We start from the raw sequence: 13284 nt of genomic DNA, 5'->3' as shown, positions 1-13284 counted from the left end.
AGCCGAATGTTTACAATAGCAAAAGTTCATAATCTCGAATTCGAATATCTCGAATTTGCAGTTATGGCCATACACTACGTAATGTCTGGGATTGTGTGTTGGTGCGCGATGCCATGTGTGGATCTAGGTGTTATGTCAGGTAAGTGAGTGTTTTGTAAGGGTTTTGAGTGGGAGTTAGAGTGTATGTGAATGTGCTGATATGTTTGATGTGTGTGTGAGGGACTGGAGAATGTGAGTGTGTGAGTTTGCTTTTGTTTCCTGTTTGTGCAATCTTGGAGTTAGTATATATGAGTAGGGTTGTGTGGGGGTGCAGCCCCTCACATGGGGGGGTGCAGGGATGCTTGCCCCCTTCTTATGTTTGTATGAATTGTGTATGTATGTAGTTTTGTTTATTTATGTTGTGATGTGGGTGTTGTGTACGTATGGTGTAGTGTGTGCACTTTGTTCAGTGTTTTGAATTTCGTGGTTTTTGGTTTGGGGTTTTGTTGTTTTGGTGTTTTGTGTATTTGGTTTCATGGTCTCGAGAAACTGAAATTTGATATTTCGTTATTTCGAGATTATGAAGTGAATCTATATGTATATATATATATATATATATATATATATATATATATATATATATATAATATACTATAAGCATTGAATTCAAGGAATAGTTATAGTTATTTATTTGCTGGAAATAAAATATGTTTTATTAATTGAGCTATATGTCTCATAATACCCCTTCAAGATATAGTCGTTTTTGGTCTATAGATTCAGTTTTACTGCTCTGGAAAAATATATAGCTTGTTTCACTGAATGGAAAATTCTTTGAACAGCTCCAGGTTATGAGATAAACAGCAACAGATACAGATTGAAAACATAGTTTACAGTATTTTAGAAATCTCAAAATCAGGTTACATGCCTTTAAGGACATGGTGCACAATTGGTTTAGGTAACAAGCAGATTGACACATTATAGGGATTTACCAGTTACAACTCTTGATAAGTAACAGTTTCACACAGATTCACAAGCAACAGAGTAAGATCTTGTAGAATTAGAGATTGGTTGACAGATTTAACTAGGCAAGGTATACTTATTAGTGGGTAGGGTTAGTCAGGTTTTGAACATGGACATTGCCAGTGCCTTTGAAAGTATAGTTTGAGACTTTTTTTAAACTGGGTTTGAGAGAGTTCGACAGTGAGTTCAGCAGGAAGAGAATTCCAAGTCTTGCCTACAGGGTTAGCAAATAGAGAGTCCCCAGCCATGTTTTTGCTTTTGGAGGTTTGGACTAGCAGTTTATTGGCAGAGCGGAGTGACTTTGTTTACTGTGGGGGTTAATAATATTATTTATTGCAAGTGTCTTATCAGGGTGATTAAGAACTTTGTGGGTGATAATCAGTTGGTTGTATTGCAGTAGACTAGTCCATTCAAGCCACCCTAGTTGAGTTAAGTTAAGGCAGTGGTGGGTCCTATAGGCCACACCAGTAGCAAATCTTGCAGTATGGTTGTAACAGCTAGCAAGTTTGCTAAGAGTGGTTTTATTCAAGTTGGTGACTAGGGGGAGGCATAGACAAGGGTAGACAGTAAGTGGGAGCAAGCTACTGAAATTCTGGCAAGTGGAGTTAGGAAAGGTTTGATCCTGTAGAGGGAGCCTAGTTTTTTGTTAACAGTTTTGATAGTTTGATTGATGTGGGTATCATATTTTAGGGTATTGTTAATTGCGACTCCTAGGAGTTTGGTGTACACATCCAGGGATCTCAGTGTGCCATTAGTTTTATTAGGGTTTAAGATCAGCTTACAGTTTGTAAACCATTTTTCAACAATGTTAAAAGTGTTTTGAGTTAGTGTCATACAATCATCCATGGAGGAGGCTGCACAGATTAGAGTGGAGTTGTCCGCGTATTGAATGCCGGTAGCCTTGGGAGTGACTATGGGTAGATCATTGATAAAAACAGAGAAGATAAGGGGTCCTAGTATGGAACCTTGGGGAATACCTAGTGTAATGGGAAGATGAGTAGACAGTGTGTTTTGCCAAAGTACAGCTTGTTGTCTGCCGAATAGGTAAGATTTGAACATTTAATTGCACAATTATTTAGTGAGAATGCTTTTAGGGTACAGATAAGTAATTGATGGTTGACCATGTCAAATGCCTTAGAGAGATCTAAAAAGAGGGCTAAGGTTAGCTTGTTAGCATTACGATAGTGGTTAATGGAGTTAGAAAAGGATAGGAGGGCTGAGGTGGTGCTGTGATTTGGCCTAAAGCCGTGCTGAAAGTTAGCTAATAGTTTATTCTGAGTGAGATAGAGCATAAGTTGCTTATGGACACATTTTCCTGTTATTTTGGCCAATGGTGACAGTATGGGTATTGGTCTATAGTTTGATAGTTCTAGAGAGTTACCTCCTTTGTGGAGAGGAATAATGTGGGAAATCTTCCAGATCGAGGGGATGGTGGCTTCTGTCAAGGTACAGTTTATAATAATGGAGACAGGGTATGCAATGGCGTCTGCCACTTTTTGTAGATATTCTGGTGGAAGGAGGTCTGCTGCTAGGCTAGTGGGTTTAAATTTTTTAATTAGAGACCTGATGGTTGATGTAAAAACAGGCTGGAGCTTAAAGGAGGGTGGGATGATGTCTGGGGAAGAATCAGAGTTAGAGGAACTGGGAGCCATTTTGCTAGATAGTGATTGGATGGTCTAAGTAAAGAGACTGTTAAAGACATTTTCAATTTCCTCAGGGGATTTTAGGTTGCAAGATGATGGGGTATGAGTGGAAGATTGACCAGGGTGGAGCAATTTGTTAATTCCTGCCCTAAACTTTTGAGGTTTGCTTTGATGCTTTTGTTGAAGGTGGTGATAGAAGTTTTTTTTTATCTAGCAGTGCAGATTTTTTAGTATAATTTCTTAATTGTCAGAATCTGATTTGGTCAAGTGGGTCTTTAGATATACGCCATCTGTCCCATGCTTTATTTCTTGCTACGATTTTGGTTTTGGTTTCTGTAGAGAGCCAGGGGGCAGGTTTAGTTTTAGTTCTAAGGGTGTGAAAGGGAGCATGAGAGTCTAGAATGGTAATACATCTGGAATTAAAGTAGCTACAGCATCATCCAATGGAAGAATCTTTAGAACATACCAATTACATGCTTTGAGTTCATTCTACAAAAGGGTGCCACTGAAGTCCTTATTGTTTCTGATTTATTTATAGGTGGTTTGGTGAAGGTTGTCTGTTTTATGTTTGATGATGTAAGTGAGTAAGTGGTCGCTCACATCATCTGGGAGGGTGCCAGAGTTGTACAGGCCTGGGTGGCTGTTGATAAGGATCCAGTCCAGGATGCTATCTTTGTTATTGGTTTTGTTTATTCTAGTGGGTGTGGTAATAAGTTTTGCGTAACCATGAAGGTTTACATGAGTTGTGGGGGATTCAGAGGAACAGTCATTCCAATCAATATTAAAGTCTCTTAACACCATTGTCTCATGGGGGTATGTACTGGATAACCATTGTAGGAAGTCTTCTACGGTGTCTGAATTATTATCTGGGGGGATGTACATGCATACTAAGATTATACTTTTATTTCTGTTAAGTTGTAATTTGGTAATTATAATTTTGGCATTATTGAACAGGGGAGCTTGTTGTGGGGCTAGAGTGATGTCTAGTATACTTTTATAGAGGACTGCTACTCCCCCATCTTTCCTAGACTTGCGATCAAGTCTAAGTATGTTGTCCCCTGGTGGGACAACTTCATTGCCTTTAGTTCCTGGTTTTAGCCAGGTCTCTGTAAGACATAGCACATCAGGTGCATAGGGTGCTAAGTGGGCATGGAGATTATGGGTCTTGTTGTTTAAGCTCCTGATGTTTAGGTGACAAGTTATGAGAGAGTTAGGGGCCCTTGATGTCAGTAAAATGTTGGAGGGGGTGATGGTCTGGGAGCTAGGATTTGGTATGGGTGTGGTACTTGCACTGATATCTTATTTATTTTGATGGATTTTTAAACTGTTTTTAAAAGTTATTTTCCAGATTTTAAATTACTCTGACAATTTATTTATATATTTATTATCTGAATTTGCTTATCAAGGTACAGCGCTGATCCAGCAGACCAATGCCGGGCTCAGCTCAGGGTTTACAGTCAGGTTAATAATAATATACCTATTTGTTAACAGGTAGGCCCATGGGACATAGTCCCTTTTCAAAGGCAATCTGGGAGCAATGTCTGGTTGAATGACTTGCTCTAGGTCACACAGAAGGCAAATGAAGGCTGAGAGAATCAAAGCCTCCATGATAGGCACAACAGCTTGGAACCTCAAGTTCTGCACCAACTGCTAAAATAAAGGCTTGCAAGATCATAGAGATTAATAATGCAGCCCCCCAACACATACATACACACATATGTTTGTACACTCGATGTTCTAGAGTTTTTACACATTTAACATGGATCTCTGACAACATTTAGCTCTTGATCTTTTCTCTTCTTGTGCTCTTGTTCTCACCATTTTACAACTGTAAATCCTAACTATCTCTTCTACTGTAGAGTCTCCTTGTTTATTACTTTTCCTTCTTTGACAACTGCTACTTGAAAGAGTTTTAGTAGTGGTTAGAAAATCCTTCTATGTGGCCCACCTAATCACAAAAGGGTTTGCATCCAAATCAAAAGAGGTCATTGTGCCCCTCTACTCATCACTCATCAGACCCATCATAGAGTACAATGCCTCATTTGGGATGTACCTTACAAAGCACCTGCAACAGCTGGAAAGACCACAGAAGTACCTCACCAAGAGGATCACTGGCCTCAAACAGATGCCCTACGCAGCTCGACTGAAGAAATTATAGCTGTACTCATTTGCATACTGCCTACTCAGAGGTGATCTCTGTCTGACATACAAGGCCATGTCCAACCCAGAATTGATGGACATGCTCCACCTAAAGAAAACCTTATCCCAGCGAGCCACACGCTCTAGGAATCTAAACCTCACCACAACAATAAATAGGACGTGCTGGAAGGATATATTCCTGTCCCAGAGACTTCCTATGCTTTGGAACAAGATCCCAATCTACATTAGGCAGAGCTCCTCGCTAACACTCTTCAAAAGAAATCTTGCCAAGTGGATGGGAAACAGAAAGTTTACCTTGGGGATCACTTCATTGGCTCTCCTGGACAGAGGCATAGGGAACTAATCTAAGGGGGCAGCGAAAGCCAACACATTCTGGCTAGGCTTATAAATGCCTTCGGGCAGATAGCCTAGTACCTACCTATGAACCTATACACTGTCTTTTCAAACTGTTGCTAGCATGATTATTAGCTTGAATAAAAATCTGCAAGAATTATATGAAATATAAAGGGTTAATTTATGCAGAAAAATAGTAAGTTTGCTGGCAAGCATATATAGCTTAGTTAGATTTTGGCATCCATGTGAAGGAGTATGTTATTGAGAAACAAACTCTGCAAAAATAACTGCACAGATGGCAGCTGGAAGGACATCAATGAAGTAAAGAGATGTAACATCAAGTTTCAGATAGTGCTGGAACACCACGTTGTAGATAATGCAAGACTGAGTTTCCATGGATCATCAAACTACAAAGAACCAAGGACAAGGGAACAAAGAAACACTGTTATACAAAGAATGAACTGTTATACATCAGAGTCTGAGAATATATATCAGACTTTTTGGTATAAATATGAGTGTAACAGTAAACAAGCTTTGGGAATTTGCCATAGAGAGCTGACAGCATCTGTGTTGCATGCTTGTAGATCCAAAAGGAAAATGTAATAGAAAGCATATTAATTGAAGCACTTGTCTTGGTGTATTTATTGTACTTAGTACAATACAGTAATAAGACTAGTTGATCACAATAAGTAGTTAAATATACTTTAGTATGCTTGCATGCAAATGCAAGTAACAGCAAGAAACCAACAAGAAGACGTCATATAATTTTTCAATGGCAAGCCACAGTTGATGGACCAAATAGTTTCTTATTGTGACAACTGAGGTTTCTTTTTTATTTTATTCAGTTAGTACATTCCTTTCAAGTGCAAACATTTACCTCCTTCTTTTGCACAGTATCCAGTAGCAGAACAGTGCACCTCTGCAGATTCCACAGGTCCTGTACATTCATACAGCTGAATCTGCCAGTTGTGTTTAACCACCTTTTGGAAGACTCAACAAGGGACTTTCTACGTTTTCTCGATAGAAGATTTGGCCACCTTCCACACAGAAACTGGTAATTCTCTTTTTGTTTCTCATTCTACAGCATGGATGCCATAAACAAAAGAACTGTAAAGTGTAAGACTACCTTTCAAGTAGACAGTATTAATAGTCCAGCACATGTATAGTCAGAATTTAAAGATTGGTATAAATATAACAGTAGCACACGTAGTACTTTACTAGGTAAAGTTTATGTCAGTGCTTTATGTATGTTTGACTGGTATGTTAAACAGCAACATCATTTGTATGACAGTAAACATTTATTGCTCAAGTCATATGAAACTGCTTTCTGTGTGCAATGTCAAAAAAGTAATGGTAAACAACCAGATGCATTATGTCCTGTCACCACATGTAAAATGTTAATTTCAAAGTTACAATATCAGTCAAGTCAGTTATTTAGAAAATCTTCTGTACATATTGCTAGACAAATGTGGCATAAAACCACTCCACATTACAAAACAGATAAAAACAGAGATGAGGTTCATAGTGTACTGACAAAAAGATTTAATAAACTTCTAAGACACAGTCAGAGTGAGTTCAAAAAGTCCAGACAACATAAACACCTTTTCAAAAGTGCATAAGAGCTTTAAAGTCAGCAAAACAAAATACTGACACATATAATCTGGTTATTAAAGAGTTAAATCAACAGCAGTTAACTGCACTGATACAAAATAATTTATGATGTAGTATTCTACATTTAGAAAATGGTTAAGCATACAGAGCACAAACTTTCATTCAGTTAAAGCAAGGCACATAAATAGTAATTTTAAAACCATTTCAAATAAATCAGCTCTAGAGTATAAAAATCAAATGAAAGTAGTTAAACGCAGTAAAGACATGACGTCACAAGACTGACATGCATGTATTCATCTAAAGTGCAGCAAAAGGCAAATGACAGCAAATGTAAATCATGTAAATACATCTATTTTAAGCATGTGCTAGTTAAGCTATCTCTTTTGTTTCTTACAATATTTTGTAATCATATGATATAGCATAAAAATACCACAGTCTCCAGCAAAAACAGTCTTCAAAAGCAATATTATGCATAGTTAAGCAAGTTAATGAAGAGTTTTACAACTGCATTCTAATATCAAGTTGCAAGTATATTAACGAATGACTAAAGGTACAAGTAAGTGCTAAAGGAGTTATGGGTTAAGTGTCTGGAATGCACAGAAAGAAAAAAGTATGTGACACTGGAATGGGTAGTTACAAGGAATGCTGCATAACATAAAATGTTACTGCTGCTGAAATTTATAAGGTCAAGGAAACAAGACTGGTTGTAAGGCCAAATGGCTTACGTTTTTCTAAAACATTATTGTTAAGTATTCACATACAGCATTAAGCAAAAAGCACAACAGTCTACAAAAATCCTGTTTGGTAATTGTAATAATATGTCATACTTGTGCACACATGTCATTATTAATCTGTTTGCAAGTAAATACTACGAGTACAGTCAGTACATGGGCTATAGTATACAGTTAAATTATGCAGGTCCCTTTACAAAAAGGGAGGGTTCGAATAGCTAGTAGTAACAGTAAACATCTTTTCAAAATGAGTAAAAGCAATTCCTATTACAACTTTGAGACTATAAGCAACAGCAAAAGCTTTATCTGTTTTTCAAAAATGGCCAAAAAAAATGAGCAAATGTGTAAGACTAAAGTGTCACAGTCTAGGTAACAGACAAAAGGGCAAGCATGCATTCAATTCTCACAGCATAAAACAAACAACACTGCAATAAAACGATGTATACTACAGGGGGAAGGGCATGCTTTCAATTTTACACTAACTATATAAACAATACTGCAATAAAACGATGTATACTACAGGGGGAAAGGCATGCTTTCAATTTTACACTAACTATATAAACAATACTGCAATAAAACGATGTATACTACAGGGGGAAAGGCATGCTTTCAATTTTACACTAACTATATAAACAATACTGCAATAAAACGATGTATACTACAGGAAAGGCATGCTTTCAATTTTACACTAACTATATAAACAATACTGCAATAAAACGATGTATACTACAGGGGGAAAGGCATGCTTTCAATTTTACACTAACTATATAAACAATACTGCAATAAAACGATGTATACTACAGGGGGAAAGGCATGCTTTCAATTTTACACTAACTATATAAACAATACTGCAATAAAACAATGTATACTACAGGGGGAAAGGCATGCTTTCAATTTTACACTGACTGTGTAAACAACACTGCAATAAAACGATGTATACTACAGGGGGAAGGGCATGCTTTCAATTTTACACTGACTGTGTAAACAACACTGCAATAAAATGATGTATACTACAGGGGGAAGGGCATGCTTTCAATTTTACACTAACTATATAAACAATACTGCAATAAAACGATGTATACTACAGGGGGAAAGGCATGCTTTCAATTTTACACTAACTATATAAACAATACTGCAATAAAACGATGTATACTACAGGGGGAAAGGCATGCTTTCAATTTTACACTAACTGTGTAAAACGATCTGCAAAAGAAACCCAAATAAAAATGCAAAGTAGTAATAAAAAAATACATTTTAATTTTTCAAGTAATGTAATTAGCAGGCTTCAGTTTAATGCTAAGTTTAAAAACTAGGCTGAGTGCACATTACAGCCATGTATATACAGATGCAAAAACAATCTGTACAACCAAGTGTATTCTGTACAGTATATAGTAAATGGTTTATCTATGTAAATAGAGTAACAAGTCAAAGCTTGACATTTGTGACATATGTAGGTTTTTTTTCAAAAAGCAAGACTGCAATGCCTTTACAATAAAATACTCAAGCATTGTCAATAAATTACTGTATAAAACATCACTGTCATATTTAGATTCATCCAGTTCTAATAGTAATAGCTGCCATCATTGTGTTGACAATATAAAACTGTGTTAAAAAAACTAAAGGTTTTGTTTCCCAACGTGTTTCTAGTTAATAGCAATATACTTGACTATAGACAGTTTTGTATTTAAAATAAAACAGAGGGGAATGTATACAGTGATAGATATGTTTAAATGCATGTGCACATCTATTTGCTAATTAGATGCATATGCACATCTGTTGCTATAATATATGTAGAAATAATATAGTTAGTTAAATCCATGTATTTCTATTTGCTAGCACACATATATTCTGGTACAGCTTGAGACAAGCTGAATGTTCAGTGTCTGGAACATGCTTCAAGGACTATAGATAAAAATGCAGCTGCGAGACAAGGCACGCAGCATTCAACACAGACATCTGCATTTCATTTGCATCATTCTGAACATCAAAACAGAGGGAATTACAATATTTCATGAATAAAACTTAGAAAAATGCCACACAAAATGGAACACAAGACAATTTCAGCTGTAAAAAGCATACAGTATGTACGTTTTGGAGGATAACATTTAACACAAATATAACAGCATGATTAGCTGAACAAGGTCAGGCATACATAAACGTAGAGACAAGAATCACAGACTGACATAACATTTCAGTAAACAGCTCCATCTCTTAGATGTTGTACATTACCTCAAAAATGTAACAGTTCTGACAAGGGAAGACATCATGCAAAAATGTCACAGTGTGTAGACAATAACACAACAATAAGAATAAACTCAACAGGGGAAGAAAAGGGTATCATTTCTACCAATACTCTGTTTATTTGTATAAACAACACAGTAATACAAGAAAAAAGACCATGGGTTAAAATACTTACCATTTTGGGTAACACGCCAGTACTTCATACAGATCAAATGGTAAAAATACCATCCACTTGTACTATGATAGGGCAACAATACCAAAAAAAAAAAAATATTGCACTTCAATATTACATTACCAAGTTTTAAAAATACCAAATGCAGATTTAAAAGAGCTTGGTATAAAAACTGATAAAATAAGATATCTCACAGATTGTACATTTACAAGCATAATGGAATCCTACTATTTAGTAAGTCTTTACAAGTATCTTTAATAGACAGATTACAATTTAGTATAAATGGGCAATATTGCCGTCAAATTTCAAAATGTTTGTTAAAGTGGCACCACAGTTTGTATGTGTGGTTTCAAATAACCCAATGTTAATAGTAAAAGACAAAAACAGAAGCTGGCACTGCCTATAATTGGTGGGATATAGTCACAGGATGGTCATCGTCTGGGACCAAATTGTTAAATTGGTTAATACATCCTGTGTTGGTAGTTTTAGGGGTCATAATAATAATGACAGCCTAGAATTGTTTTATATGCTGCAGATTAGAAAAGGTTGCAATAACTCAACAAGTTATGATTGGAGATAAACAAATGCAGTCTTTTCTTTAAGTGAAGTTTAGTCCGTTCCTCAAACAAATACAAAATGGGGAACTGAAAGAATTTTAGTATACACTGTCTTTTCAAACTGTTGCTAGCATGATTATTAGCTTGAATTAAAAGCTGCAAGAATGATATGAAATATAACAGGTTAATTTATGCAGTGTGCTGGCAAGTATATATAGCTTAGTTAGATTTTGGCATCCATGTGAAGGAGTATGTTATTGAGAAACAAAGTCTGTAAAAATAACTGCACAGATGGCAGCTGGGAGGACATCAATGAAGTAAAGAGATGTAACATCAAGTTTCAGATAGTGCTGGAACACCACGTTTCAGATAATGCAAGACTGTTTCCATGAATCATCAAACTACAAAGAACCAAGGACAAGGGAACAAAGAAAAACTGTTATATAAAGAAAGAACTGTTATACATCAGAGTCTGAGAAAAATATCAGACTTTTGGTATAAATTTGAGTGTAACAGTAAACAAGCTTTGGGAATTTGCCATAAAGAGCTGATGCATCTGTTGCATGCTTGTAGATCCAAAAGGAAAATGTAATAGAAAAAGTGTATTAACTGAAGCAGTTGTCTCTATATTTATTGTACTTAATACAATACAGTAATAAGACTAGTTGGTCACAATATTCATGTATGTAAATGCAAGTAACAGCAAGAAACCAACAGAAGGCGTCATATAATTCTTCACTACTTGCCATATTCACCTTGATTCCTAGCCTATGTTGAATCTGTAAGTGCTATATTTCAAATAATATTTGTACTCACAAAAGGACTGCAATAATCTATTTGTATGTTTTTTCTCTAACTGTGTTTTTGGAGCTTTTCTTCCTGGTCCTCTGCTGAAAAGGAATTTTGCATGACCACTTTGGAACTTCCCGTTAACCAAATGCAAATAAATAAAACATTTAAGAGCTGTAGAAAAAGTTCAGTTGTGTAAGTTGCACTTGACCTTAACAGTAGATGTGCAAATTCCTTACTGTTGCAGGAACCTTCAGGCTATTTAGTTTGTATCCTGCCTAGGATACAGCAAATGGCCAGCTTTGTGGCTCCTGCTTAGACCTCCATACTCTGACTCATGATTGGACAATTCCAAGAATGGAAATCATCTGTCAGGCTAAAGATTTCTTCAGGACTTTCTTCCCATAATGAGAGAAGGAGACTGTATCTAGAAACTCAAAAAGATTTAATAGTACCAAAAACGTATTCCAACCTGCAACTATATACATGCGTAGGGGGATAAAGAGATGATGAGGTTCTGCAGTAGTGAGGAATTCAAACATCCAAGGATATTGAAAAGTGATTACCAAACCCTATCGTATCTGAGAGGAGGAAGGATACTGATCCAGAAGTCCCTGGAAAATGGCACTAGCAAAGCCTGTCCTGGACCTGGAAAAGGAATCCTGTTTGTAATACTTTGCAAAAGTATATACAGAAGACCAAGTGACTACCCCTACAATACTTCTAGAGTCCTTTCCAATATGCCATCAAAGAAACCAGGGATCTAGAATAATGTACCTTAATACTGCATGGAATAGATTTACCATGGTAGGTATAGCACAAGGCAAAAGCTTAGGACAGCCATCATGAAATAGTCTGTTTTGACATGGGTTGCTCTTTCTTTGCCCCATTGTAAGAAATAAATAGATGATTTGCTTTTCTAAAGGACTTACTTCTGCCAAGATAGTACTTGAGCTGCATCTGCATCTCTACTGTATGTAGAATCTTTTTTTCCTGGTTGTTAACATCTGGATAAAGACAGAGAGAGTGATGGCTTGATTCAAAGTAAACTCTGAAACAAATCTGGGTGTGAATGAGGGATTTGTTCAGAATGAGATCTTATCCCTGTAATAAAACAGAGAAGGCTCACCCACCATGAGAGCGTGCAACTCAGGTACTCTTATTGCGGATGTCAGATAAATGAGAAGTACTATTTACTTGTAATGGCCCTTAAGTTGGTCTGATGAGCAGTTCATAAAGAGATGTAGATAACTTTTACAACAAAAGTTAAGATTCCAAGAAGGAGTGGCATGTTTACGAGGAGGTATCAGGTGTAATGAGGAGTTATCAGGTGTAAACGAGGAGGTATCAGGTGTAACAAGGAGGTATCAGGTGTAACGAGGAGGTATCAGGTGTAACGAGAAGGTATCAGGTGTAAACCTCCTTTCCAAAATGGTTTCACTAAAACCAGAAGAAACATGCTGAGGATCCATGGGCAAACGTGACGAAATGACCACAAGACGTACCTTAATAACGTAATAAGGGAAGCCTGAGCTTAGTAGTTTACATAAATATTTCAGCACCAGTGGCACATAATCCCTTATGAAACCCTGGCTATTGACTAGGCACCAAAAAGAAAATCTTTTCCACTTGCCAGTTTAAGGATTCTGAGTGCCAGATGTTCCTGCCTTCTTTAGTATGTGCTGCATGTCCTCATGAAACAGCTGCCTAAAAGGTATAAAAATTAAATCATCCAGACAGTTAGTTAATGTTGTTTGAGATTTGGGTCTATCAGAGTCCCTTTGGCTTTTGTAAGTAGGTCTAGCCTGTGATGAAGCTTGTGTTAATTATCATTAGCCAATTCCATAAGAAGGGAGAACCAATACTGCTTGGGTCAAAAGTAAATTACTTCAATCATTTTTGGTGAGTCATAGGATCGTAGGATCATAGGATCATAAGAAGTTACTAGGCTAACGGCCCTAGGGACCTTACAAGCCTAGCCAAGTTCTACCCTTATTTCCACGATCAATACCTATTGCCCCTGTCCAAGAGGGTAGGTGGAACCACCA

The sequence above is a fragment of the Protopterus annectens genome, chromosome 12.part0 (assembly GCF_019279795.1).
Source record: "Protopterus annectens isolate FY-2018-M chromosome 12.part0, PAN1.0, whole genome shotgun sequence".
Classification (NCBI taxonomy): Eukaryota; Metazoa; Chordata; order Ceratodontiformes; family Protopteridae; genus Protopterus; species Protopterus annectens.
The sequence above is the reverse complement of the archived record's forward strand: the minus strand, read 5'-3'. Positions refer to the sequence as shown.